Source organism: Pseudochaenichthys georgianus, chromosome 24 (assembly GCF_902827115.2).
Source record: "Pseudochaenichthys georgianus chromosome 24, fPseGeo1.2, whole genome shotgun sequence".
Classification (NCBI taxonomy): Eukaryota; Metazoa; Chordata; class Actinopteri; order Perciformes; family Channichthyidae; genus Pseudochaenichthys; species Pseudochaenichthys georgianus.
In genome coordinates this window covers 19,976,499-20,004,458 of record NC_047526.1, presented here as the reverse complement: position 1 = coordinate 20,004,458, position 27,960 = coordinate 19,976,499, and positions in this window count along the sequence as shown.

Below are 27,960 nucleotides of genomic sequence, written 5' to 3'. Positions count from 1 at the left end.
ACAGATAGATAAACAAACAAATACACAAATAGTTTTTTCTTGTGTGGTTTCATCCACACAGACAGTTAAAGGGCCTTTTAAGTGATTTAAAACTATACTTTTGAAGTGTAAAATTGGTATGAAAATATTGATTTGGTTGAGTGCTCCTACAGTATAGTGGTGAGAGGACATCAGGAATTAAGTTACCATTTAAAAATAGAAAAAACATCCCCTATATGAACACATAAATGACAGTAATCGACATGCAATTGCAGCTACTGTGCAAACAAAGCAATACATCTGCAGACATCCTGTTATTTATCGATGTACCTCACATTCCAGGTAGAAAAGATACCTGTACACAAAGAAAAGTCTGCTTTGCTCCAGTCAGTTTTTCAACCGACATCTCATTAGCTCCCATCCCAGCTTTATCTACTAGTGTAGATGACCTTGCAACAATCCAATTTCTCCACACAAAACTGAAGCTTCCGGACCCTGCTGCTAAGAGTTTTACTGCAGACTCAGTATTGCTTGGAATTTCCTTTTATATTGCTTTTCTGCTGTGTCCTTTCATGGTACTGTGAGCATCAGAAAATATACAGTCCGCTGCACCTCTGACTACCACAACAACTCTGGCTTTCAAGGTGGTTCTTTCTTTTCCCCTCAGCTTGTTCACTAAATCTACCGCTGCCCAGCCCAGATGGAGTTTACAATTGGATATGCAAAACCAGAAAAAGCATCTTTCTTCCAACATTTCTGTCAACGGAAAAGTGAACTGCCATTCCTTGTTTCAAAGACATGCAAATGAAAGCCATTTTTTTTAAAACAACTTGTTCTACAGATGTAAGTTCAATTAAAGTTTGGGCGTTCTTGTATATCCAAGGAGACGTTTTTAAAGATCTCTAAAAGGTCAATCCCAAAACTGTTTGGACTGAGATAAACCTGACGTGAAGGGGGAAAGACATTTTTGCACTGCCCAAATGTCAGACATCTGTTCTTTTCAGTGTCGCTGCAAGGCTTTATGTCGCTTCCCCCATGTGAAAAAACACCGGAGTCCGACACATCACAACTGATGGCACCATTGCACTCACAATTTGTGTCATAAACAATCATTCTCTGGCCTCACTCCATGGCCATTATGTCCCTTTATTTAGCAGGAATGCCCTTCACAGTTGAGTTTCACTGAAAACAAATTACCGTCTAATTATTTGTTCAATATTTATAATGTAAGTTATTTTAATCTTGATCCATTGTAGTACAATGAGCCATATCGCTGGTGCAGAATCTCCTAGTCCAACTCCCCTGACATCACAACTGCCCCACTCACCCTCCGTCAGAAACCAGGGAATACATATAAGACTCTCGGTGTAATTAGTATAATTTAGTCTCCCTACATACCCTACTACATTCTTCTTTCCCATTTTCTCCGGTCATGCACTGGCCCTGAGTATCCTGAGAGACAAGCTTGGCACATCCTGCTGTTTCTCTACACCTGCTTATCTCATTTGTTTCCCTTTCCAAGGCCAGCTTTCTTAACCTCAACAGGTTTTTCTCACTCATCAAGTTTGCTGCATGCAGAGCTTTAAGCCTCCATGCACTTTATTGCATCTGTCCTGCAATATGCCCTTTTCGGACTGCGCCAACAAGTTCTTCTCCACACTTCAATGAGCCTTAAGATTGGGTCGGCTTGTATTTCAGAGTTACCACATGCCGTACTACCTTCTAAACCTGTTATTTTACTGTGGTATTACAAGATTTGTCTCCTATTTTTTAGCAAAACCTATTTTCCCCCAAGATATTTACTCGGCCTGACATTTATTTTAGCCAAAACAATGTCATGAAATCATTTAATTTCTTCAGTAAGCTCCAGATCCAACATGCGTCAGTAGTCCAATTGTCTGTCGCTTTGTTTGGTTGGAAGCAAGCTTTCCCCCACCTACACTACCTTCAAATCAGTTTGATGTCCTAATGATCACTTCTAGAATTATAGAGGAAGCACAAGGGGATATTATGCACCCTGCTATGATGCCTATTACACTCTTTTGTAATAAGGCACATTTGATAACGCTAAACACATCCTCTGACAACATTTTCCACGATGTTCGGAACTTGAGCCTCCCACAAATGTTATTTGGAGTCTTACTGAATACATTAGCAGGGTCTAAAAAACAATCGTTTTCCTGCTGCGCTGTGTGAACGCAGAGTTAAATGAATGGGTGTACACAAAGCAACACCTGATATATTTGTGTGTGTTTTTGTGCTGATGAAAACATGTTACACCTTTTGAAAGCCACTGCTGCAGTACCCTGAAAAGTATGCCAAAAGATTCATATAAGATTGCTCTGGAAAAAGTTATTTGAATTATTAGAGTTTATATGCTGACTTCCTGTGGGAATAAACATCTTGGTACAACTTATTTACCATATTTATTTAGTGTTTGCAATTTTCTATATGTAAGTGGTCGTTTTGGGGGTCTTCAATTGAAATGATTAATGTTCCGTGTGCATTATTTTTCTTGTGTCATATGTTTGGTTAATATACTCCTATGTACTACTTGCATTAACTTTGAGAACATCTAAACCAGGCTATATCATAAGGAAATTAGGTGTTCAACTACTTCTGTGTGTGGGTTGTGTGAATTTGGGTTCAACAAATTAAGACGTGTTTTTAAAGATTAGGTTTAACCAATCATACAAAAAAAAAGAAGTTATAATACACTTTTAAAATACAGTAGCTCCAAACACATACAGCCTGGGTCCACAAAGCCTTAAATACATGTGACCCTAAGGATACATTCTCCCATTATGGCTTATTGATCTTGTTCAGGATTTTTCCCAATACAACTTTATAATTCATAAAGTAGATGTGAGAAGTTTAGACTTCAACATTGACTTTAAACTTTGTACAAAAGTAGCTTCAGCTCTGTGTCAGTGGACATCCTTGTTTTGTTTTCTACAAACAAATATTACCATGATACATCTGTGGGTATGTGTACGTTTGGGCCTTGTGTGTCAGCATTGTCTTGCAATCTGTGCACAAAGCAGCAGGTGATTTCCAACACCTGGCACCAGTTGAAGGCATAGGGCAGAGGGCAGACACCCCCCACTGCTCTGCACATGGAGGGCCAGCACACACACACACACACACACACACACACACACACACACACACACACACACACACACACACACACACACACACACACACACACACACACACACACACACACACACACACACACACACACACACACACACACACACACACACACACACACACACACACACACACACACACACACACACGCATGCACGCACGCACGCACACACACACACACACACACACACACACACACACACACACACACACACACACACACACACACACACACACACACACACACACCTTTGTAAATGAACAATTACTAAAGCTGCCAGACGGAGTGGGGTTAGATTGTATCTACTCCAGCTGGCAGACTGACAGTTGTCCCCAACAGTGAAATCACCAACACTCTGGACGTCTGCACAAGGGAGTGCTGCCACTTTTGCTCTCTTTAGCCTTCTTTACATGCTGCCCAAAACTTTTTTCCATTACTCTTTGCTATCTTTGTTTTACCGTTTATAAACACACCATGCTGAAATTTAAGAACTAGCGCACAGAAATTCCCAATGTCCAATTTGCATTGATACATGTCGATTTGTACGCGTTTAGACACTTAAACACACCACTTGGACTGCAGCCAATGGTCATCTTATTACTTGCAATGAGAAAGTTACAATCCCAACAATATTGAGAAGTGCTGAAATGCTGGTCACAGCCATGTTGCTTTAGACTCGAGTTTAGCAATTTGGCTGTTGCCATTTTGTTTATGAAAACACAAGTTTCATGGGAGGACGGACCTAACCGTACATAGAGAAATTAGGCAAAAGCACGATCAACAACCCAAATCAGACAACACTGCAGTAGTCAGAGGGCTGACAGTGAGCTTGGTTTGCCAAGGTTTCATCTCCTTCTGGACCATGTCATTGACTTAAATTCTTACCTTTTCCTTATTACTTTTCTAACCTGTACTAAGTGTGGAACCTTATTTTGGTGATTCACCAAGTTGGCTTATAGTTCGAAGCATACATTACTTTACTGAATTCAATGTACCTCATTTCTTTCTTAACCTTGCTTTCCACCCTCAAGTTTCATCATCATCTCTCCATCTTTGTTCTTCTCGCTCCGTTAGTTGCTAAGTCGATAGGCCAGGTCTTCCCTGAGGCCACTAAACGCTCATATCAATCTAGTTATTAATAACACAGGTGATTGAGATGTGCAAGGAGGAGAAATTGATTATTCTCACCCCCTCACCTCTCCCTATCTCTGTCGCTGATGAACCAACAGAAGCAGAACCAAAACAGTCTGGGAAAGCAGAGTTTCAAGAGACCAAGCTTTCTTGTCATCAGCGATTCAACTAGACTTCTCTTTTTATTTTTTCTATTTCAACACTGAGTCATGGACAGCTGAACCATGGTTACATCATATTGTTCTGATGGACCATTATTCCAAAAGCTCAATGGTGTGACCTGAACCTGAACCTGAAAACAAATGGCCATTTCTCCAAAAGTACAAACTGACCCTGCAACAAACAGAAGCACACTGCCGACTATTATGCAGAATTGCAACAATCACATGACCAGCCCTTCTCTGCCTCTAATTGGCTTAACATATCTATATACTCAACCTAAACCATCTCACCCCCCATGCCTTAACCTAACAAATTGAAGCAACAGTGTGTAGTGTAGTGTAGTGTAGTGTAGTGTAGTGTGTACTAGCAGTGTGTATTTAACTGTCGTACAAAGGCGATATTAGTCTAATGGGAAGGCAGTGGCAGTGAACTATGTTTTTCCACATTATAGAAATCTGTACATTTTTTTGCCATATAAAATGAAAACTTATAAGACCTTGGAGCAAAAAGGAAATCAGCAAACTAGACCACAATATACACACTTATTGAGTTAAATGTACTTGACATACATTTGTATTCTATTTATATCAAAGATCACACATTCAATTAACCAAGGATATTTTTGCTTTCTAAGCAGAAATGCAATTTCATTTGATTTCCATTTTACATAAAACATAATGTCCATTCTGAGAACATTGCCCCACACTATGAGAGGTTTTGGGGTTGACTACAGTCCACCTTCTTAATCACTGCTAGAGAGCAGCAAGGAGGATATTGAATTTGCAGGAAGATGTATTTGTGTGTATATGTGTGTGTTTTAGTGCCTTAATCCTTCCAGTGCTTCCCTCAGCTTTTTTCTCATGGACCATGGACAGAGCAGGAATAGGTGATGAGCTTACAATGTGGAAGCCACAGAAAAACATGAATTCGTAATCTAACGGAAGTATTGGTGTGGAACCTCTCCTGACTTACAATATTGCACCGAAAAGTGATTTTGTTCCGCAGGTCCGAGATTAGATAGGATGGGCTGTGTATAAACCTGGAATTCAGGATTTGTTGTGCCCTGATAGTGTCTATTGGAAATGTATTGCCTGCTATATGTGTGTGAGAAAGAGGGCAACCAACGCTGAGCGATAGAGATGCCGCACTGGTGCGTGGCGGGCGGGTTATTACAATAATGAGGATGGATGTGTTTATTGTGAGTTCTGTATCCCATTCCAATCCTTCCCTCCTTCTCTTCCTCGCTCCATACCTCTTCCCCACTCTGGCTCACTTGAGTAGCTCCGTCTGCGTCCAACATCTGGCGGAACGGGACCTCATCTCGGCGCTCCAGCCTCGCTGTTATAGCTTGTCTCGAGAGGAAGGTGCGTTGTGTGTGTGTATGTGTCAACCTCCTCCGCCTCTACCACCCGAAGCCACCCCTCTACCTTTGTGGCTAAGGCCAGGTGTAGCTATGGGGGAGTAATGGGGTGTGCAATTCAGGCAGGGGAAAAAGAGCCACTCCACGATTCAGCACTTTCTCTGACAGGGCCTCCAGCAATAACCCTCCCTCTCCGTTCTCAGACTCTTTCTATATTTCTGTTGTTTTTAGCCTCCCTCGTCCAAGAGCCAGAGGCGAGAGGAATCCAATTTTCAGGGCACCCTCTTTCACGCATCCTTGTGCGCATCCATCCATCTATCCATCCACTTCTGAGTCCCAGACCACTAGACATTTCCTCCACAGGTCATTTCATCCGTAGAGGATTAGGACATTTGAGTGACAATAACACACCGAGACGCAGCCCTGGTAAATGATGAAAGTCGTTAAAAGGTGCCAGACTTTCACGCTGAGTATATTGAAACTTTCTCTCTTGGCAGGGGGTGAAAAGAAAAAATGTAAAACTAAAGTAATCTAAAAAGTCTTCTGAAATACTGCTTCTGACAAAAAGTACCGCACTTCCAGATTTGCTTTCATTTGATGAGATCAAAAGAGTCAATCCACCTATAGCATCTGACTCAGAAATACCCTTAATGATGGCTTGGTTGTTTTGAAAACGGCTGTTGACCTAAACGAATGATGGAGCGTGGCTGGGCCGGCCGAATGCTTTGCGAAAGAAGGAGGAATCATATAAGAGAAGGACTCTCTGATCGGAAACGACAACTACTATCGCTTCAAAGCTCCTAATTAAATCATGAAATCTAGCTGAATAGAGAGACAGTGAATCAAAGCAATCATCAGGTCAACAGATCAATACTGTGCAAATCTTCCTTGCAAACGCCATGTCACTCATACACCGACTTTCGTATCTCTGTTTCACACATAAACTTCTTCTGTATCGCTATGTTCACTTTATCTCTATCTCTCTAGCCTCTCTGAGAGGATCAATTCAGTCGGCTTCATTGATTTAGAATGTGCTTGATGGCACACGAATAAAAGAAAAAGGCATGGCTTCTAATGAGTAATTGATCTCCCATTTTGTCTCTCTCTTTGACCCCCTTGTCCTTCTCTTTCACACAAATGTTATTCAAAGCAATGTGCTGCATTGTTGCTTTCACTAAACCTCCGACTCCTCACAATCAGTGACTGATGAAAAGTGTCATAGAAAGTCAATGGTAAAATGGTCTCATCTGAACCCTCTTTTCATTTCTGTTTGTATGACTCATGATCGTTATCAGGGTGTGGGCTTTATTGAACTGAGAGTACGTGTGATTCCTGAGATTTCCTTTTTCCTGGAAATGAGCACGACCAACCAAAGCACTCAAGTGCTAATCAGGGCCGGTGTCGTTTCAGAAAATGGCTGAGATTTTTTGATGAGTCAAGAACTGACATTTCCTTGAATAAGTCACTGTTAACATGAGCGCAAGCGGTTTGTGTGGTTTATTTCCCAAGAGATGAGATGTTGTTGCTGATTTGAATACGTTTAATTTGAGAGTTGTTCTTATGAATTTACAGTGGCAATATCTAGCAATCTAAAGTTGATATCACTTGAGAATAACTTTTTTGAAATCGTTTTAATTAAAGGTGGGGTAGGTAATTTTGTATTGGTCGTGCTTTTTACAGTACTACGGCTTCCACAGATGACATTTTTTTATGGATTCTTTGTCAAAGCATAACTGATTTTATCTTCCAGTGGGTATGTTCAAAAGTGTGTAATTTTGTTTATTGAACAATAAAATGTATGTCTAAGGAAGAGTCTACAGTGTTCTTAGCACAGCAATGGTTTGTGCTCAATGCTAAGAAATGCAATATTCACCATCTTAGTTTAACTTGTTAGCATTCCTACTGTACAGTACATTTGCTTACCAACACTGAAAATTAAGTAGAGAAGAGTCTAATAGGAATACCATTAGTTTGGTGCCAAATTATCTTTTGGAAATATTTTACTGGATAAGTTAAACAGTTGCCCTGCTTGTGGCACTGGATGAAAAGTCAAGGGATCACCAAAGTCAGTAGGCTTCACCCTCTGGGAACCATGAATATCTTAACAAAATGCCACGGCAAACCACAAAATCCTTTAAATACCTCAGTCCGTCCCAAGTGTTAGACTGACCGACAGACTTTTCCATTCCTAAAGCCTTGCCACTAGCAAGTTTGATTAAGAATTCTACTCTAGCCCTCCAAAAAAACCTTTATCTCACTTGAATCACCACAACCAGTTTAATAGTGCTTTATATGACTGGACAGGGTGAAAGTCAAAATCCAACAGTCTCTACAAAAAGCGGTTTAAACACCCTCAGTAAGAGAGTAAGCTGATCTCTAAAAGTATAAAGCTTATACATTGGCGTGTCTACTGAGCCATAAGTTAACAAGTTCTGCCTTTCAGAGTCTTTTCCTGTCATGCCATGATGCACCATGTAATCTTCCCTTCGGACTGTTTGAGTTATTGTGTTATTTGAGTGTCATGGCTGCAAGAGAAGGTTGGCCTCCTCGGGGCCATGACAACTGATGGAAGATAAATCAGCAGTCAGCCGAACACATGGGAAAATATATGAAGCTCCCTCAGCCGCAATGCCACCAGTCACTCGTCATGCAAGCTATGTTAAGGAATTGTCTCTTATGCGTGTCAAAAAAGAGCTGACATGAAGCCCTCTGAGAAAATATGAAATGGATACTTTGATTACAGATCACCTAAAATCTAGGTCTCTCTCTATAGTTCTGGTTGTCAGCAACTTCAGCAACTGTCTGCTGTGTGACTTCTGTCAGTTAAGGATTTGAAGTTGTAGGAATAACGCAAAGCAGAGCTACAGACTTGAGACTTTGGTCTGAGTCTAAGGTCATACAATGATCTGATTGATGTGAACTTAAGACAGAATATATTCCCCAAAATACTTGGGACTTGGCATGGAATCCAAAAGGACTTAAGACTTGACCTGAAATAATTGAGACTTGACTTGGACTCTCATTAAAATGACTTCAGACATGACCTTAAAGATTCATGACTTGAAGTGATAGTCAAGAGACTTGTCTTGGACTGGCTGTAGACAATTAAGACAACGCATAGCAAGGGCTTTGGGCTTGATCTGATAACTTGGGACTTGGTTTATGCTTGCCCCTGAAGGACTACGAAGTAGACCTGAAAGAATTGGACTTTCATTAAAATGACTTGAGACTCGACCTTAAAGATTAGAGAATTGAAGCAAAAGCCTACCAACTTTTCTTGGACTGGCCATGGACAACTTCAGACATTGTAAGGACTTTGCACTTGATTTGAAACAATTGGGACTTGACTCGTGTCCTTGCCACTTTAGGACGAAGTCATGGAGCAAAAAGACTTGACTTTAAATATGTGAAATTTGACTTCGACCTTTCTCTGATGCCATCAACCTGGATATTGCTTCAAGTAATGTTGAAAACATAGTATTTTCAGTAAGACACACAAATGGCAGGTTTCACTGTTGACACACTCTTACAGACTCACACTGCTAGTAATTAGAACTGTAAGTGATACTAAAACAACTGTCACCTCTATGGGAGAAGGAACATGAAGCCAGAGTAGGAGAGTAAAGGGAGATAAAGAAGATTTTAGTCCAGCCTGAGTGAGGGCTAACAGAAAATTGTTTCTGAACCGTTGAAGAATAGAGAAATATTGATCATACCGGTTGCTGAAAAGTATTTACTCTGTCATCCTCACGCCCTCATCTCCCCCTCCATACCTTTCTCTCCCATATTCCCCTCATCTCCATGATTGGGTGTGTGCGACTGTGACTGATAACAGTTACCATCTAGGGCGGGTATTACAGGGAAAATACATTTCATTCTGGATCAGTTGGACCAGGAGCCTGGTAAGCTACAAAAAAACCTTCTGGTCGATATTGCAGTATTTTGTGAGGGAAATTGATTTATACATTTTTAACCAGACAGTGATGGAAACAAATTATGTATCAGATTTTGGAGGACGAGGACGCCCACTGATGCACCCTCTCATTACCCGTCCCAGTGTGCCTGAATGTGTGCATGGTGGGTAATGGAGAGTAATAGCCCGCCCTGTGGAGAACTGCCCTAGCTGTCGCAGGATTATGACAGATGAAGCCTCGTGTCCCCTGATGATGACACTAATGCATTCACAGTCCGTTTCCCTCGTACTGATCTCTGCATGACGGAGCGGAAGAGAAGGGACGGGTTTGGGAGGTGTGTGTGTGGCTGCAATTGAAAACAGCAAGGGGAGGAAGTGCAAGGAAAGAGGGAGAGGTCAATAACAGGCAAACTATATTAATGCCTGCCTCTAGTCAAGCTCTTTCTCCTCTTCTTTCACCTCATCTAACTTATCCATCTTTCTTTAGATTCCAGAGCTGAGCTTTCTCATCCAAACTTCCGCGCTCTCTCTCTCACACACTTTTTCCTCAGTAGGGAGGGATTAGTGGTCATTAGCTGGGGACGCTGATATAATGAGGCTCATCTTCTCCCACATGAAGGACAGTTTAATAGAGAGTGAGAGCTCTTCCTCCGCCCAGTGTTGAGCACATTAACCCCGACACGCACTCAGCCTTATGGACACCCCAGAGGTGCGTTGACGTTGGCAAACAAAGCAGATATTCACACGCAGGTTCTCATGTTGCAGGGTAAATTATGCATACTTCCTCTGGAGGGCACAGTGATGGACGGGCATTCATAAATGAAATGAATAACATTGAGATAATATGAATTCAAGCATGATTTCTCGTGTAAAAAGACATTAATGTGTATTGCTTCGTTTTACATTAGACTCATTTCTTACAAAGGTTTTCACACACACATCGACACACAAACACTGCTCAATCGCGCGCCCTCCCACCTATGACTGTGAAATTTGTTTTTTTCGATATTTCCACCACGTCTGCCTTCGGTTCATTCTTTTGCTGTCTGAGCCAGAGCTGTAGGTGTGTGACAGAAGTCTTTTCAGCAGCACCCATGCTTCCGGCTGAGAGCTCTATCTCCTGTGAGAGCTACCTCTCTGAACACGACAGATAAGGCATCCTCAATGCCACAGTTTCTACCATAAGCCAGCAAACACACATATATATAGACACAAATGCACAACACCCACATGCATATTTGGAACACATTGGAAAGAGCTGGTGGCTCGCACAGCTGGATACGTATAAACTGTATTAGCAGATGCTTACACACGCACATGTAGCCACGGGTTCTGACTCAGAGAAACACAACCTTAATTTAAGAGGAATACATGCAGAAACATTCACCCCCACTGCTGTACCCCAGCATGCATCAACACAAGCATTAATCGCCATATTCCACTGAAAACACCGTGTAGGCTTCACTCCTACGGTCTGGAAACCAATGGGTGGGTGTGAGAGAAACCACAAATACCAGATGGCAACGATGTGTGAGTTTGTGTGTGAGTTTGTGCAAATGTCTCTGACTTTGAAATGTAAATGGTGTGAGTGGATGCGCTGCCAGGTACCCTGACAGAGTGCATGGCGGGGGAAGTGTGCCCGATGTTACTGTGTGCAATGAGCCACTTAAGTGGGTCTCTGTACGCGCAGGCGAATGTTGCATCTGGTAAAGTCACAGGCGGCTTTACATTAAGGGAGCATTCTGAACAGCCACAGGGAAAGCTGTTTTTTTCCCGCCCTGAAATGATGTGTGCTGGATCCTGCGTGGGGTCACTGCTCGCCTGGAATCGAAGCTTGAGATCAAATTTCCAGTCGCACTTTCACAAGATACTGAATGTATTTTTCGCTGGATGAGCCTCACAGGGCCATGGCTTTAGCTTCATATGAGCCGGGGGGATTGCAGCATCCAGCCCTGTAATACTGGAAGGATTGAACCATCTAAAATATATCATGGCAGCGATCTGCAAGGTGGACGGGTGATTACTAGCTTGCTACCTTACATACAGGTGCAGCAAAGAAACCTGCTCTACTTAAAAAATAAATATAATGGCCTTGAGAATACTTTTATTAATGTAACAATCGGCCATCTTAGGGTCTGAAAAATGAAACCAACGTGGATGTCAGTGGTTGCAAAAATAAGCCAGATTGTATACAAGTCTAGGAGAAAATCTGAATTATGGTCCCATTTAGAGTAAATAAGAAGTTAACTTTTTTCAGATGTATTCTGTCGGAACATTTCGTGTCTGGTATAGATAGATAAAAAACATTTTGCGCTCCACATGTGAATTTGGGGGCATTGCATGCGTTCTTACTGGGTGAAGAAAGGCCAAGCGAAGTGTTTCATCACATTCAAATAGGGAAATATGTTTTTATGTTGCCCAACATAAAACATTGTATTTACAGACATGCAAACAAGAAGAAACACACATAAGTGAAAACGAAGAATTAAAACAACCTTTACAGTACCTACAGGCGGTGAAAAAGGAGCTTAACACGATGAATATGCATAATGTCTCATTTCAAATCCTTCATTCAAGGGATATGCACAGCAGAGAGGGATACAAGTGTTCATGTTTCATGTCGCAGACGAGCATAATTTGTTCATTTACATATACGCTCTTAGATGAATAATGGAATGTAGCAGATGCCCTGAAGCAAATAAATGTTTAATGTTTACTGTATCTTATTAATTTCCCCTTTTGCTGAACACACTTGACTTGGAGAAAGACAGAGGAAAAACATATTTATCTTCTACCTTATCTTATAACTAATGTAAAATACAGTATACACAATAGAGTTACAGCACATGTCACACACAAAGACTCTTAAATGTCCTCTGTGCGTCAGGCCTTGTAAGTATTGAGAAACAGTTATGTGAAGCAGGAAGAAAGGACATTTTTCTCTTTCTTCTGATTTTGTTTGAGTTGACCTTGTATTATTATGTTGCTTGTACAGTAAGCCTTCTGCAGAGATATGTATTTTTGCTTGAATCTATATTGTTAAAGGAATGGTATGCTCATGACACTCATTTTTAAATAATTATCATCCGATAAAACAGACCAGTCTCTGCCAGTCTCTCTCTTTTTTTTTTTTTTTAATCCGATGACATTATCAGTGATTTTAAACTGATTATATACCGAAATAACATCAACACTGTGGGCGCCGCCATTTTCCGGACGTGACGTAAACCATGCGTTTGGTTTTCGAAGACACGTTGATCTCCATGTTATTTACTGTAGTTTCTCTCTTCAAATATGCCTCACTGTATCGCGAAATATTGCCACAATTCTGATAGGAACAATCCACGGAATGCTCGGTTCCATCTGTTGCCAAAAGGTAAGCATAAGAAGTACATTCGGAGGCAGTGGCTAGCGAAATGTGGCCGGCCCGAACCGAAAGATTCACAGGCTCACGTATGCAGCGAACATTTCAAATTTCCGGACGACTACTCTGAGAGTATCATAAAACATAACATGGGATTTATGGAACAACCATTACTTAATGGAGATGCAGTACCATCGGTCTTTCTGGTGTCATCACCGACCAGGACACCAGTTCGGCCAGTTGAGAAATCGCCCTCTGCAAGTGTGAAGCGACGGAGGAGCAGAAGTAGTGCTCGGAGTAAGAATAAGGTATGTTATAGCGCATTTCCATTGCAGCGGCTAGTCCCGTTTTAACGTCCTTTAGCGTCCAGGCCAGGACAGTTTTTGGTGGCCTTTCCATATAGCGTAGTACCGGCTAGTGTGTATTTTACCCCAGTTTTTTTCCGGCCCCATAAAATCGTGATTCTATGGCCAGGGACAACGAAGCTGAGTATGCTAAACTAGAGAGGGAATCGCTAGCAAGGGTGGTACTACATGCATACATATAGTATCTTATATCATCTTCCCATTATACACACATGCATTTCCAAACATTTGGACTACCTATGTTGCAAATGTATTATCTTTTCAATGTACACACGGCATCTATTGCACGTCTGTCCGTCCTGGGAGAGGGATCCCTCCTCTGTTGCTCTCCCTGAGGTTTCTCCCATGTTCCCTTTAAACTGTGGGTTTTCTTCGGAAGTTTTTCCTTGTACGATGTGAGGGACTAAGGACAGAGGGTGTCGTATTGTCATACTGATATGTATGGCTGAATTCCCCCATCCAATCTCTTCACATTGGTCAAAACTTGTTCCTCTGCTGACGAGTCCGAACTGAAATACTCCACCATGTTTCCGTGTGTTGACAAAGTGAACGCATGGATGACGTCACGACCATCACGTGACTACTGAAAATGGCAAACATGGCGGCGGCCAGACGGAATATACAGGTCTTGATAAAAAAGAGCTATAAAATCATTATTTACCGGGGAATATCGCTGATTTCTTCAGGGTATGGTTTAAACATAACGTTTCACTAAATACTGAAGTTTTGATTAATTATCTAATGAGTGGACCATTCCTTTAATATGGTTGTTGCTCCCAATCACGTATAATCAATAGAAATCTATTATTGCACAAATGCAATCACATGCAGACCACATTTTTCCTGATTTGCTGCATAAACACATACATTATTTTGACTACAAATTACAATTTCCTCTGACATTTCACTTTTGCTGGCTGACCTCCATTGATGTTCAAATAACTACAAAAAAAGTCCACAGAGTACATGCCAAACTGTAATTATACTTGAAGGCTCTCTGTGCTTTTGATAAGTAGCATTTTGATAGCGTTTCAGAGGAAAATGCTTTGCTTCTGCTGTCAAATGTGTCGTCTGCCAACTGCGCCATCTGGAAGACCGAGCTAAAGACTGCCTATACAGAGATAGAAATACCCTTGTTATAGTAACCAGTTTTGCAGACTGTGTCCAGAGATGATGTAGGGATGCAATTCCTCTAAAGCCCCTGTCACACTGTCCCGAAGTTGACACCCGATGTACACACGAATATGGAATTGTGAATTTCACACGAAGATGGCCCCGAACCACACACGAAGGCAACATTTACATTACATTTAAGACATACAACTGCAACGAAAGTAACAAAAACAATTATGTTACAGTACTATGATACTGTACTGATATCTTCAGACTTTGTTCTTTACTTTATCCGTTCAAAATAATATATTATATCCTTTTCAGTTTCACAGAACACAAATTGGGTTATTTACATAATATGTTTACATGATTTTGTTGTGCAATAAAACAACCAGATGGACACACGATAAAGGAAATATTCAAATTCGGCTCTGATCGTAGCAACATCGGGCTATTCGTGAGGGCATCTTAAGCCATCGTATGACCGCCGGTGGAGTTTCTCAGGCTCCGGTAGCAACTTCGTGAGCGGTGGGAAAATCTTTGGCATGCCAACAAATTGCCGAAGGACCTTGCGAAGATTCATTTTCGTGTTGAATTCGTGTGTCAATTTTGCCCTTCGTAAGGCCATCGTGATGGCCTGTTGTTATCATCGGTGCCATCGGGCATTCGCCCCGATCAGAGTGAGGGTGAATGCCCGATGGCACCGATGATAACACGAAGATGACACGATTCGACAAGATGCCCTCACGAGTGCCTTACGAAGTTGCCGCTCACGAAGTTGCTGCCGGAGCCTGAGAAACTCCACCGACGGTCATACGATGGCTTAAGATGCCCTCACGAATGGCGCGATGTTGTTACGATCAGAGCCGAATTTGAACATTTCCTTTATCGTGTGTCCATCGGGTGTCAATTTCGGGACAGTGTGACAGGGGCTTAAGGGACTCTTGCTGGCTTGAGAAACACACCAGTATTGAATATTTTCTGCTGCAGTCTCGAATTAGTTTCACGGCACAATAAAACTTAATTTTACTTAAACGGTTATTAAGTCATTAAGTCTCATATTCATCCATAAAATCGTCTTTCTGTTCCTTATTTTCACTCGAGTGAGATAGTTCCTCTTGTTCCTACTGAAGCTGCTGGTCTTTTCTAAAATATATGAGAGGAAAAACATACACTTTACGACCATCATGATGAAAAAGTTCATTTGCACCGTGCTCAAATTGAATAGACACATATTGCCACCTCTTTTCTCATAAAAAATATAAATTATTCTAGATTCAATGACCGATTTAATTGACTATGGAACACATTGTACTTAAAGGTCCCCTATTATACTGTTTTACATCAATATAGTATAGGTCTCAGGTAGGTCTCCTCGATTATGGCAAAAATCATAATCTTGATTACTTTGGTCAATAATTGATATCACGATTATCATACTTTATTTTCATATAATATCATTATTATATTTACTGAAATTGTTTTTGAACAGTATGTTTTTAACAGTTGATTACCTTGAACTTTAAGTATAATTCAACTGAAAAACCAATTAAAAAAAAAGTAAAAAAAAAAAAAGTAATAATAAAAATATAATCGTTTTATTTCGATTACCTTGTTTTCGTAATCGTTGCAAGCCATAATCGTAATTGCGATTAAAATATGATTAATTGAGCAGCCCTAGTCTCGGGTGTACAAAACATGTCTCTGAAGTGTTTGGCTCCAAACACCAAACAGATCATTGCAGCATCCCATAAACCCCTCTGTTTCAGCCCTTCTTCAAAAGTGCTGATTCTCTGTCTTTACTTTAGATGAAAATAAGGAGCCACTCCCCACGCCCATCTGAGAGATATTTGGTTAAAAATAACACAAAGGTGCTCTGGGAGGAGATTCAGGTATAAGCTGGGGAGGGGGGGGGTTACCTTGGTTAGTTATTGGCTAATGGTTACACAAGCTAACAAAATCGTTATGACATCATAAAGTGTTTGCAAAGTATTTGTGTTGCACTGTTGGTGGAGCCTGTGACCTAAGATTTTCATCGTCATAACTACACTGTAGTATGACTAATAAAAGCCTTGAACCTTGATAAAGTGGCCAAAATCTGATCAGCTCATTTTCAGACAGGTTTTTTAAAAAATGGATCAGGATCAAAAGTGAGTGAATCTTTGTTCCTGAAACTTTCAGAGTGCCTTTACACAGAGGGGACACATGTTGATGTATAAAAGACATGGAAAAGTGCATTTTGCATAATAGGTGACCTTTAATTTAAAAACAAACAGGCACAGAGGCAGTGAAATGTTCTCTATCGGAGGTGCAGCGTAATACATGTCCAGCAACCTTTAACATTAAATGAGTTTTAAAAGAGTGGTAACTGGGCAGTGAAAAGCCAGTCTTTCTGTGTTCATTGTCTGCTGTTAAGAAAAATGCTTGCGCAGAGTAGATTTGATGTAAAGTGAGACGAAACTGCTGTGGAAAGGTCCCTCGGATTACTAACAAAGAACTGCTAACAGAGCACTTATATACTAATAAAGGATTGGCTTATCTATAGCCACTTGAGTAGCACTTGAAATGTTTGGCTCTATGAAACCTGATGTACTTATATGATTCTGTTTTCTTCAAGGTCGTATCTTCCTGGTCGAATGTACTTATTGTAAGTCGCTTTGGATAAAAGCGTCAGCTAAATTCAATGTAACGTAATGTACTCTCATCTTTCTTGTTTGGGGTCACTAAATATGATCCATGTAGTGGTATCGATTTTGCGATAAATCTGGAAACATCCAGATAGCCTACTCTCTGGAACTGCACTGTAGCCAAAAGGGGAGGAAAAAAAGGACGTGAACTTGCCTCACCCATATCTTTCCTCTGCTGTTATCCTTGTTTCAAACACATACACTTAATAGTTTTGACCTAATAAGCGGAAACCGAGTTGATATTCCGAACCACCATCTCTCTGCTTTCTAAATAGGTTACCTCTCAGGCATTCAGACACAGGAGAACACTGACTTCCCCATGAATGTTTCCTCCTCGCAACTTCACTGCATCTACAGAGAGACCAGTGTATGGGAGAGAGAAAGTGAAAGAGGGGGTGGACTGGAAGGGGTATTGTCTAGAAGTAGGTCAAAATGGCCGTTGTTGCGACTGTTTAGGCTAGAAACAAGGCGAGGGGGATGGACCGAGGGATTGGGCAAATTCTGGACTTGGACTTGATTGGGAGAAAGAAACGGGACTCCATAAAAAAAGATGTTAACTGTTATGGTACACCTGTAGCCACTGGGCAAGCTAGAGTGAGATCTTGAAAGAGAAATAAAGCAAGTGAGCCAGTCGTCCCATGAGAGAGACAGAAAAGTGACGACCAGTGAAAGGATTAGATGTATTTCAAAACATTTCTAGCTTTTCATTTTCCAATTCAGCAAAAATCTTTGGCTGATATAAGCCGTTTTCCTTCTGTTTTGTGCTTTCTGTCTCTTCTGAGACGGCGACAGAGGTCCCTCAAACTAAGTCCAGATACTCTAAAGCCATCCCGCTGCTGTGGCTGGAGATAAGAGCCAAGACAGAACCTTTTTAATAATAATACTCACTCATTTCTTTGTGTGTGAGAGTCTGTGGGTTGCATATGTATACAGAATGCATGCAGCTCTGTGGCTGGAAAGTGACCAAGTTCTCAAATGCTGCAGTACTTTGCTTGATCATTTATATTGTATCATATGCTACCTCATTAAATATTAAAAAAAACATTGTCTATATAATAATTATTAAATGCTTTTTTAGTTTAGTATTTTACATAATCAAAATCTTTATTGTTAATGTTTCCTTTCCAAGAAATTGACTAGTTAGGGCCAGAGATGGGGTCGTTACTAAAAAAAAGTAATATATTATATATTACATATTACTTTTAAAAAAGGTAATATATTACACTACTTCGTTACTCTCTACATAAAGTAACTCGTTACTTTACTCGTTACTTTATTCGTTACTTTACTCGCAGGGCCGGCTCGCCCCTCACTTCAGGCAGATCACGCAGACTGCTAAAGTTTAAAATGTTCTCTTTAGTTCAGTTTCCATTGTCGCATAAGACTGATCCAGATAGCTCCTGAATGTTTTCCTATCTGACCATGTGTAACGACTGAATGAACACAAGTGGAGGACTCAATAGCACGACTCGGAGACAGAGGATTAGGATGCAAAAAGGTCTTTATATCCAAGGTTCGGTACACGGGAGATCAGTCAATAAGGCTAACAAAACAGACGAGGAGTAGACAGGAACCGGGTCAGGACACGAAGCTGGGTCAGGTACACGTGGAATCAGATACTAGAAAAACACTGCTGGAACGCTAGGAATAACTAAGACGAACTGGCACTGAAGGGACTGTGGATGCAGACTAAATAGACAGAGGGAGAGATGATAATGGGGCACAGGTGATGCTAATTAGGGAAGGGAAGCAGGTGGAGTTCAATCAAGGGCAGGAAAGCTGAGACTGAAATGAGATAAACAACAATGAGAACAGGAACAATAACAAAAACATCAGCATGCTGGCTAAACCCTTACAGTACCCCCCCCTCTAGGGACGGCACCTGACGTCCCAGGTTGTTCAGGATGTTGACGTTGAAAGTCTTGGATGAGGTCCTTACTGACATTACTGGTGGAGACCCATGACCTCTCCTCAGGACCGTAGCCCTCCCAGTCAACCAGGTACTGACGTCCCCGGCCTCTAGGTCGAACTGCCAAGAGGCGTTTCACAGTATATACAGGTCCACCATCAATAAACCGGGGGGGTGGAGGGGGTCTGGAGGTGGGGACCAGTGGACTCACTTTAACTGGTTTGATGGGTGACACATGGAATGTAGGATAGGCCCTCAAGGATCGAGGTAGTCGAAGCCGTACTGCCACAGGATTTATGACCTTGGATACCGGGAAGGGACCCACAAAACGAGGAGCCAGTTTGCAAGACTCCACTCGAAGGGGCAGGTCTCGAGTAGAGAGCCACACACTTTGTCCAGGTTGGTAGGCAGGAGCAGAGATACGTCGGCGATCGGCCATCCTCTTATAACGGGCTGAACTCCGTAGTAGCACCTGGCGGGCCCGGCTCCAAGTGCGATGACATCGGCGGATGAGGGCATGTGCAGATGGAACACTGACCTCCTTCTCCAGGTCGGGGAACAATGGTGGTTGGTATCCATTGGCACACTGAAAAGGTGAGAGACCAGTAGCAGAACTAGGCAAAGTGTTGTGTGCGTACTCCACACAAATCAGATGCGTGCTCCACGTGGCAGGGTTCTGAGACACCAGGCAGCGTAGACAGGTCTCAAGCTCCTGATTCAGCCGCTCCGTCTGGCCGTTAGACTGCGGATGATGTCCAGAAGAGAGGCTGACTGTGGCACCGATGAGTGAGCAGAAAGCCTTCCAAAACTGTGAGGTAAACTGTGGGCCCCGGTCTGACACAACATCCCTAGGGAAACCATGGAGACGGAAAACATGGAACAACACTGCTTCTGCTGTCTCTCTGGCAGATGGCAACTTAGGCAGCGGGACAAAGTGGACCATCTTCGAAAATCTATCCACAATTGTCAAAATAGTGGTGTTACCTTGAGACAGCGGCAACCCTGTGACGAAATCCAACGAGATGTCAGACCAGGGGCGATGTGGCACTGGGAGCGGGCGCAGAAGACCAGAAGGGGGCTGACGGGAAGTCTTGTTCCGGGCACAAACTGAACAGGCTGCCACGTACTCCTTGACCGACCTCTCCATGGAGGGCCACCAGAACCGCTGCTTAATGAAGAACATGGTGCGGCGAACACCAGGATGGCAGGAGAGGAGGGAAGTATGTGCCCAGTGGATGACCTGTGAGAGAAGAGGGTCAGGAACAAACAACCGGTTCTGTGGGCAACCGTCGGGAACCAAAACATTAGCACTCGCCTGCCTGACCCTCTCCTCAATGTCCCATGTGACTGCCCCCACTACACAAGAGGGGGGAATGATTAGTGAGGGAGTGCGAGGAGCTGGATCGGAATCAAACAGGCGGGATAGAGCATCAGCTTTAGCGTTCTTAGAACCGGGACGGTATGACAGGGTGAAGTTGAATCGGGTAAAGAATAGGGCCCACCTGGCTTGTCTGGAGTTGAGGCGTCTTGCAGATCTGATGTACTGAAGGTTCTTATGATTGGTCCAGACTAGGAAAGGGTGCTCAGTTCCCTCCAGCCAGTGGCGCCACTCCTCCAAAGCCACCTTAATTGCCAACAGCTCCCTGTTACCCACATCATAGTTTCTCTCGGCATGGGAGAGTTTCCGAGACAGGAAAGCACAGGGGTGGAGCTTGTTGTCCTTCTTTGACCTTTGAGAGATGACTGCCCCAACGCCCACATCTGAAGCGTCCACTTCGACCACAAACTGCTGAAGTGGATCAGGAAGCGTGAGAATAGGGGCTGAAGTGAAGCTCTTCTTAAGCCTCTGAAAAGCCTGTTCTGCTAGGGGGGACCATTGGAACTTCACCTTGGGGGAGGTTAAAGCATGCAGTGGGGCAGCCACAGAACTATAGTTTCTGATGAAACGTCTGTAGAAATTTGCAAAGCCCAAAAATCGTTGCATGAGTTTCTGATTGGAAGGTGTAGGCCACTCAGTGACTGCACTAACCTTTGCTGGGTCCATCTGAATGCTGTTCTCCGAAATGACAAATCCCAGGAAAGAGACGGTGGAGACGTGGAACTCGCACTTCTCTGCCTTCACAAAGAGTAGATTATCCAAGAGACGCTGCAACACCTGGCGGACATGTTGGATGTGGGTCGTCTCATCCGGAGAAAAGATGAGAATGTCGTCGAGGTAGACAAAAACAAACTGGTTGAGCATGTCACGGAGAACATCATTAACCAGAGCCTGGAAAACAGCTGGAGCATTGGTTAACCCAAATGGGGTGTTGAAAGCAATCTTCCATTCATCCCCCTCCCTTATCCTTACCAAATGATAAGCATTTCTAAGATCAAGTTTAGTGAAAATCTTTGCATCCTGTAATAGTTCAAATGCTGAAGAGATAAGAGGAAGGGGGTACCTGTTCTTTATGGTAATGTCATTTAGCCCTCTGTAGTCGACACATGGACGAAGAGTCTTATCCTTCTTGTCGACGAAGAAGAAGCCTGCTCCAGCCGGAGAGGAGGAAGGCCGAATTATCCCGGCAGCAAGGGAGGAGTCAATGTATTTCTTCATTGTTTCCCTTTCGGGGCCAGACAAGGAGTAGAGATGTCCCTTCGAGGGAGAGGTCCCAGGGAACAAGTCAATGGAGCAGTCATAGGGTCGATGGGGAGGCAGGGTGGAAGCACGAGTCTTATTGAAAACCTCCTTCAGGTCCCGGTAACAGGTGGGCACCCTGCTAAGATCCGGAAAATCAGAGTCTGCTGCAGCTTGGAGAGGGGTAGAGACAGCAGTAGTCAGGGCAACAGTCACATGGGTGGAGGGCAGAGCTCTCTCTGGAGCAGGAGCAGAAGAGAAACATGTGGCCAAACAATCCTTATGCCAACCCAAAACTCTCCCGGTGGACCAGTCCATGTGGGGATTGTGTTTTACCAGCCATGGGTAGCCCAAAATAAGAGGGTGTGAAGGAGAGTTAAAAAGATGAAAACTCAGGGATTCAGTGTGGCCGTTAGCGATGATTAGTTTAAGGGGCCGAGTACGGTGAGTGACTCGGCACAATAAACGTCCATCCAGAGCCTTTGCTACAAGAGGCCTCAACAGGGGAACAAAATTAAGTCCAAGTCTCTTGGCTAATCTCCAATCAATGAAACTCTCATCTACTCCGGAGTCAATTAGAGCAGCATGCGACAAAGTCTGAGTAGGAGTAATTAGCTGAGCAGAGGTGAGAGTACGAGAGGGACAAAAAGAAACAGTTCGACTCACCAGGACCCTCCTACTTACTGATGAGCCTGGTCTTTTACTGGGCATCTGGCTACAAAGTGACCCCTCTGTGAGCAGTAAATGCACCTCCCCTCCCGTAGGCGGCGCTGGCGCTCCTCAGGAGTCAGCTTTGCTCTTCCCAACTGCATGGGTTCCTCCTGGGCAGTAGGCGGCGCTGGAGAGTCGGTCGTCTGGAAACGCTGCTTGGAGAAAAAAGGACTGGCCTGAGACTGCCCTCTCTGGCCTGGCGGAGAAAACACAGCTCTCGACTTCTCCCTTTCTCTCTCTACGAGGCGAGTGTCAATTCTTATTGCCATAGCAATGAAACTATCCAGGTCAGAGGGAAGCTCTAGAGGAGCCAACTGGTCCTTGATGGGGCCAGACAGTCCATGGCGAAAAGCGTCAAAGAGGGATGAATCATTCCAGCCGCTGTCTGCAGACAAAGTGCGGAACTCCACGGCGTAGTCGGAGACACGTCTCCCTCTCTGGTGTAAATCCATTAGAGCTCTCGCTGCTTCCCTGCCTGGAGTTGTGTGATCAAATACTTTGCTTAAAGTCTCTGTAAAACCTCTCAGGGAATTACAGACTGGGGAATCTCGAGCCCACTCCGCCGTAGCCCACGCCTCCGCTCTGCCGGTGAGGTGGGAAACGATGTAGGCTACCTTAGCCCGTTCAGACTGGAAGGAAGATGCTTGCAGCTCGAAGTGCAACCCACACTGGACCAGGAACGCACGACAGTTATCCCAGTCTCCGGAAAAACGCTCTGGTCTGGAGAGGTGAGGAACCGAAGGCAGCGGTGTCGGCACGGTGGCAGGAACAGGACCGGGAGCTGTAGCCGGATCCGACGCTGGAAGCGGAGTAGCAGAGCGTTGTGGATTGAGATGTGCCACCAGCTGCTGGATCTGATCTGCCAACTGGCAAACCTGGCTGCCGATGGATGACTGGAAACCCTCCTGCCGATCCGACAATTCTCTTACTCCCTGGCAGACAGCGGTAAGTTGTTCATCTTGTAGTTTAAGACGAGCCCCCTGGGATCGAATAGCAGACCGCAAATTCTCAGAGTCGGCTGAGTCCATGGTTCTGGCCAGTTCGTACTGTAACGACTGAATGAACACAAGTGGAGGACTCAATAGCACGACTCGGAGACAGAGGATTAGGATGCAAAAAGGTCTTTATATCCAAGGTTCGGTACACGGGAGATCAGTCAATAAGGCTAACAAAACAGACGAGGAGTAGACAGGAACCGGGTCAGGACACGAAGCTGGGTCAGGTACACGTGGAATCAGATACTAGAAAAACACTGCTGGAACGCTAGGAATAACTAAGACGAACTGGCACTGAAGGGACTGTGGATGCAGACTAAATAGACAGAGGGAGAGATGATAATGGGGCACAGGTGAGGCTAATTAGGGAAGGGAAGCAGGTGGAGTTCAATCAAGGGCAAGAAAGCTGAGACTGAAATGAGATAAACAACAATGAGAACAGGAACAATAACAAAAACATCAGCATGCTGGCTAAACCCTTACACCATGGCTGTTCTCTGTCTCCTGCTATCTGTATTTTGCGCAGTCTATCTCTGCTCACGCTGCGTCGGCGTGTTCTCCTGCGTGTTGGCCATGTGTTGCACTGGAACACACCACCAAGACTTCAGCCGAGCACGTACGAACTGCGCATGCGTGAGTGGCAATAACTCTCCTTACCAGCAGGCGGCGGTAGTGTGTATTCGTCATTTAAAACAGGCCGCCAACAACCGGAAAACAGAGCAGAAGAACAGACTACGTGATATAAACAAACAACAAACAGCTGTGCGTTAGCTTCACCTTAGCATGTGTTCTTTGCAGGTGTTTGTTGAGGTTTGATTATGACTGATTTTAGTAAGTAACGAAGTAACGGGTGTCGGGGCAATGTTAGTAACTGTAGTGTGATTACTGAATTATAAAAGTAGCGCGTTACACTACTCCGTTACCGACAAAAGTAATATTATTACAGTAACTTACTTTGTAACGCGTTACACCCAACTCTGGTTAGGGCACCTTGTCAGATGTCCATACATTGTTAATGGTTACAACAAAGAGACTCCACTCTTTACAAATAGGATCGTTTTTTAAAGTGACAGTTTGGCCCAAATGGGTACAACTCTTTAAAGTTTTACACAAAGACACAAGGATTAAACCAAAAACATGGAGCAGAACGCGTTTTTTCTTCCTTCCTCTTTCCCATTAATCATCGCAAACCTCCTAAGATTTACCTTGTAACACTTTGGATAAGACTAGCTGCACTGTAAAGCCACAGCATAATGCTGCTTACACCTTGTTGCATCAGTATGTACAGTCGTGGTTCCCAAACGGTTTGCCGCGGCACACTGGTGTGCCGTGAGTCAAGTCCGGGTGTGCCATGGAATTTTGTGGCAACTATACGTTATTATTGCAATATACAACTGTGTCCAGGCCAGAAGCTGTTATCCACTGCTGGAAACACCACGTCAAACCTCAACACACACCTGCAAAGAACACATGCTAAGGTGAAGCTAACGCACACGCTATTTGTTGTTTGTTTATATCACGTAATGGTCTTTTCTTCTTCTCCGTCTTCCGGTTGTTGCCTGTTTTGAATGACAAATACACACTACCGCCGCCTGCTGGTAAGGAGAGTTATTGCCACTCACGCATGCGCAGTTCGTACGTGCTCGGCGAGTAAAGTAACGAGTTACTTTATGTAGATAGTAACAATTAACAAAGTAGTGTAATATATTACTTTTTTTTTTAAAGTAATATGTAATATATTAAAAAAAATTAGTAACGACCCCATCTCTGTAGTTGGCGTTCTCTACTCTGATTTACATGAAGAACAACAGGAGGTCACGGCTCTCTGTTGAACAGGATTTGCGAGTGGCCCCTACTCCTCAGTCACAGTGCCACCAAGGATTAAAAAAATCTGCGCGCCCCGACAGGCATATGTATCTCACTAATTTGTAAGTCGGCAAAATATTTACAATAGCACATGTTTCAATTCTGATTGCTGAAATGTTACATTTATCATTTGTAGTTCAGGACCATGGACAATGCAGCTTCCTTGCATTGACAGTTCTCTGTGCTGAATTTCTGCTGAGTTTCCTTTGCCTCATTTTTTATTGTGTGACCTGTCTGGTTTAAATGAGTGTGTTGCTGCTTTGATGAAGCCTAATTTGATAACGTTTCAAATTAATTTCTGAAATACTTCATTAATAAATATTTCATGAGTAATATAGTTGTCTTTGTCACATTTTATTTGGCATTAGTAAATAATTATGCACATGTACAGATATTTTACATGATATGAGTGATAACACGTGTTATAAGGGCTATTTTGCACAATAGGTGTGCCTTGAGATTTTTACTTGTCCTTTGGTGTGCCTTGGGCACATAAAGTTTGGGAACCACTGGTCTAATACACCAATATGTAGGTATTACAGAATGTAAAAAATATTTGTTGATGTTACTTCTTTCCTCTGCTGTTGTTTTGCTTTTCCCCCCTCCCCTATAATGTATGACCTTGACTATAATGGTTTCTATCTAGGCAACATTTGTCACCAGAAATGTGTTTTCACAATCCTCTACTGAGAAAAAATCTGACGGAAGAAAACTGAAACCTCCTCCGCACTTCAGTACAGACAGTGAGAGATAGCAATAGCTTAGTGAATGTTTTGACAGCAAAGATGGTAGAGAGTGCCAATGCTGGATGTTAACCGGACCCTGGAGCTTCCTTCCATATTACATTACATTACATTACATTGCATTTAGCTGACGCTTTTATCCAAAGCGACTTACAATAAGTACATTCGACCAGGAAGACACAACCTTGAGGAAAACAGAATCATATAAGAACATCAGGTTTCAAAGAGCCAATCGTTTCAAGTGCTGCTCAACTGGCTAAGCCAGTCCTTTATTAGTATATAAGTGCTCTGTTAGCAGTTCTTTGTTAGTCATTCTATCGCTCGAAGTGGAGTCGAAAGAGATGAGTTTTCAGTCTGCGCCGGAAGGTGTGTAAGCTTTCTGCGGTCCTGATTTCAATGGGGAGCTCATTCCACCATTTTGGAGCCAGGATAGCAAACCCACGTGTTTTTGCTGATGGGAACTTGGGTCCCCCTCGCAGCGAGGGTGCAGCGAGTCGTTTGGTTGATGCAGAGCGTAGTGCACGTGCTGGGGTGTACGGTTTAACCATGTCCTGGATGTAGGAAGGGCCAGATCCATTCGCAGCATGGTACGCAAGTACCAGTGTCTTGAAGTGGATTCTAGCAGTTACCGGAAGCCAGTGGAGGGAGCGGAGGAGCGGCGTGGTGTGGGAAAATTTTGGAAGGTTGAAGACCAGACGAGCCGCTGCATTCTGGATGAGCTGCAGAGGTCGGATGGCACATGCAGGTAGACCAGCCAGGAGGGAGTTGCAGTAGTCTAGGCGTGAGGTGACGAGAGCCTGGACCAGAACCTGCGTCGATTTCTGGGTCAGCTGTGGGAGTATCTTCCTGATGTTGAAAAGCGTGTATCTGCAGCAGCGGGTTGTAGCAGCGATGTTTGCAGTGAAGGACAGGTTGTTATCTAGGATAACACCCAGATTCCTTGCAGTCTGAGTCGGGGAAACAACAGAGGGGCCGATGTTGATAGTTAGGTCAAGAGAGGGACAATCTTTTCCCGGAAGGAAAAGCACTTCAGTTTTGTCAAGGTTGAGCTTGAGATGATGATCAGACATCCACTGAGAGATGTCAGCTAAACAAGCAGAGATGTGTGCGACGACCTGGGTCTCTGAGCGGGGAAAGGACAGAATTAATTGGGTGTCGTCAGCGTAGCAGTGGTATGAAAAACCATGCGGGCTAATGACAGATCCGAGCGAGTTTGTGTACAGGGAGAAGAGGAGAGGACCAAGAACAGAGCCCTGAGGGACCCCTGTAGTTAATTGACAAGGGTCGGACTCAGACCCTCTCCAAGTAACCCTGTAGGTGCGGTCTTTGAGGTATGAGGTGAGGAGGGAAAGTGCAGAGCCTGAAACTCCAAGTTCTTGGAGAGTGCGAAGGAGGATCTGATGGTTCACCGTGTCGAATGCAGCAGACAGGTCCAACAGGATGAGGACAGAGGAGAGGGAGGCTGCTTTAGCAGTGTGCAGTTCTTCAGTGACAGCAATGAGAGCAGTTTCTGTGGAGTGACCTGCCTTGAAACCAGACTGGTGCGGATCCAGAAGGTTGTTCTGATGGAGATAACAGGAGAGTTGTTTAAAGACAGCGCGTTCAAGTGTTTTAGACAGGAACGGGAGGAGAGAGACAGGCCTGTAGTTTATAACATCAGACGGGTTGAGAGTGGGTTTCTTTAGGAGAGGGTTTACTCTTGCCTCCTTGAGACTGTTTGGAAAGTGACCAGAAGTTAGAGAAGTGTTGATGAAATGGGTGAGAAACGGTAGAATATCAGGAGCGATAGTCTGAAGGAGGTTTGAAGGGATAGGGTCCAGAGGACAGGTGGTGGGGCGTGCAGAGGTAATGAGGGTAAGAACCTCACTTGGAGAGAGAGGGGAAAAGG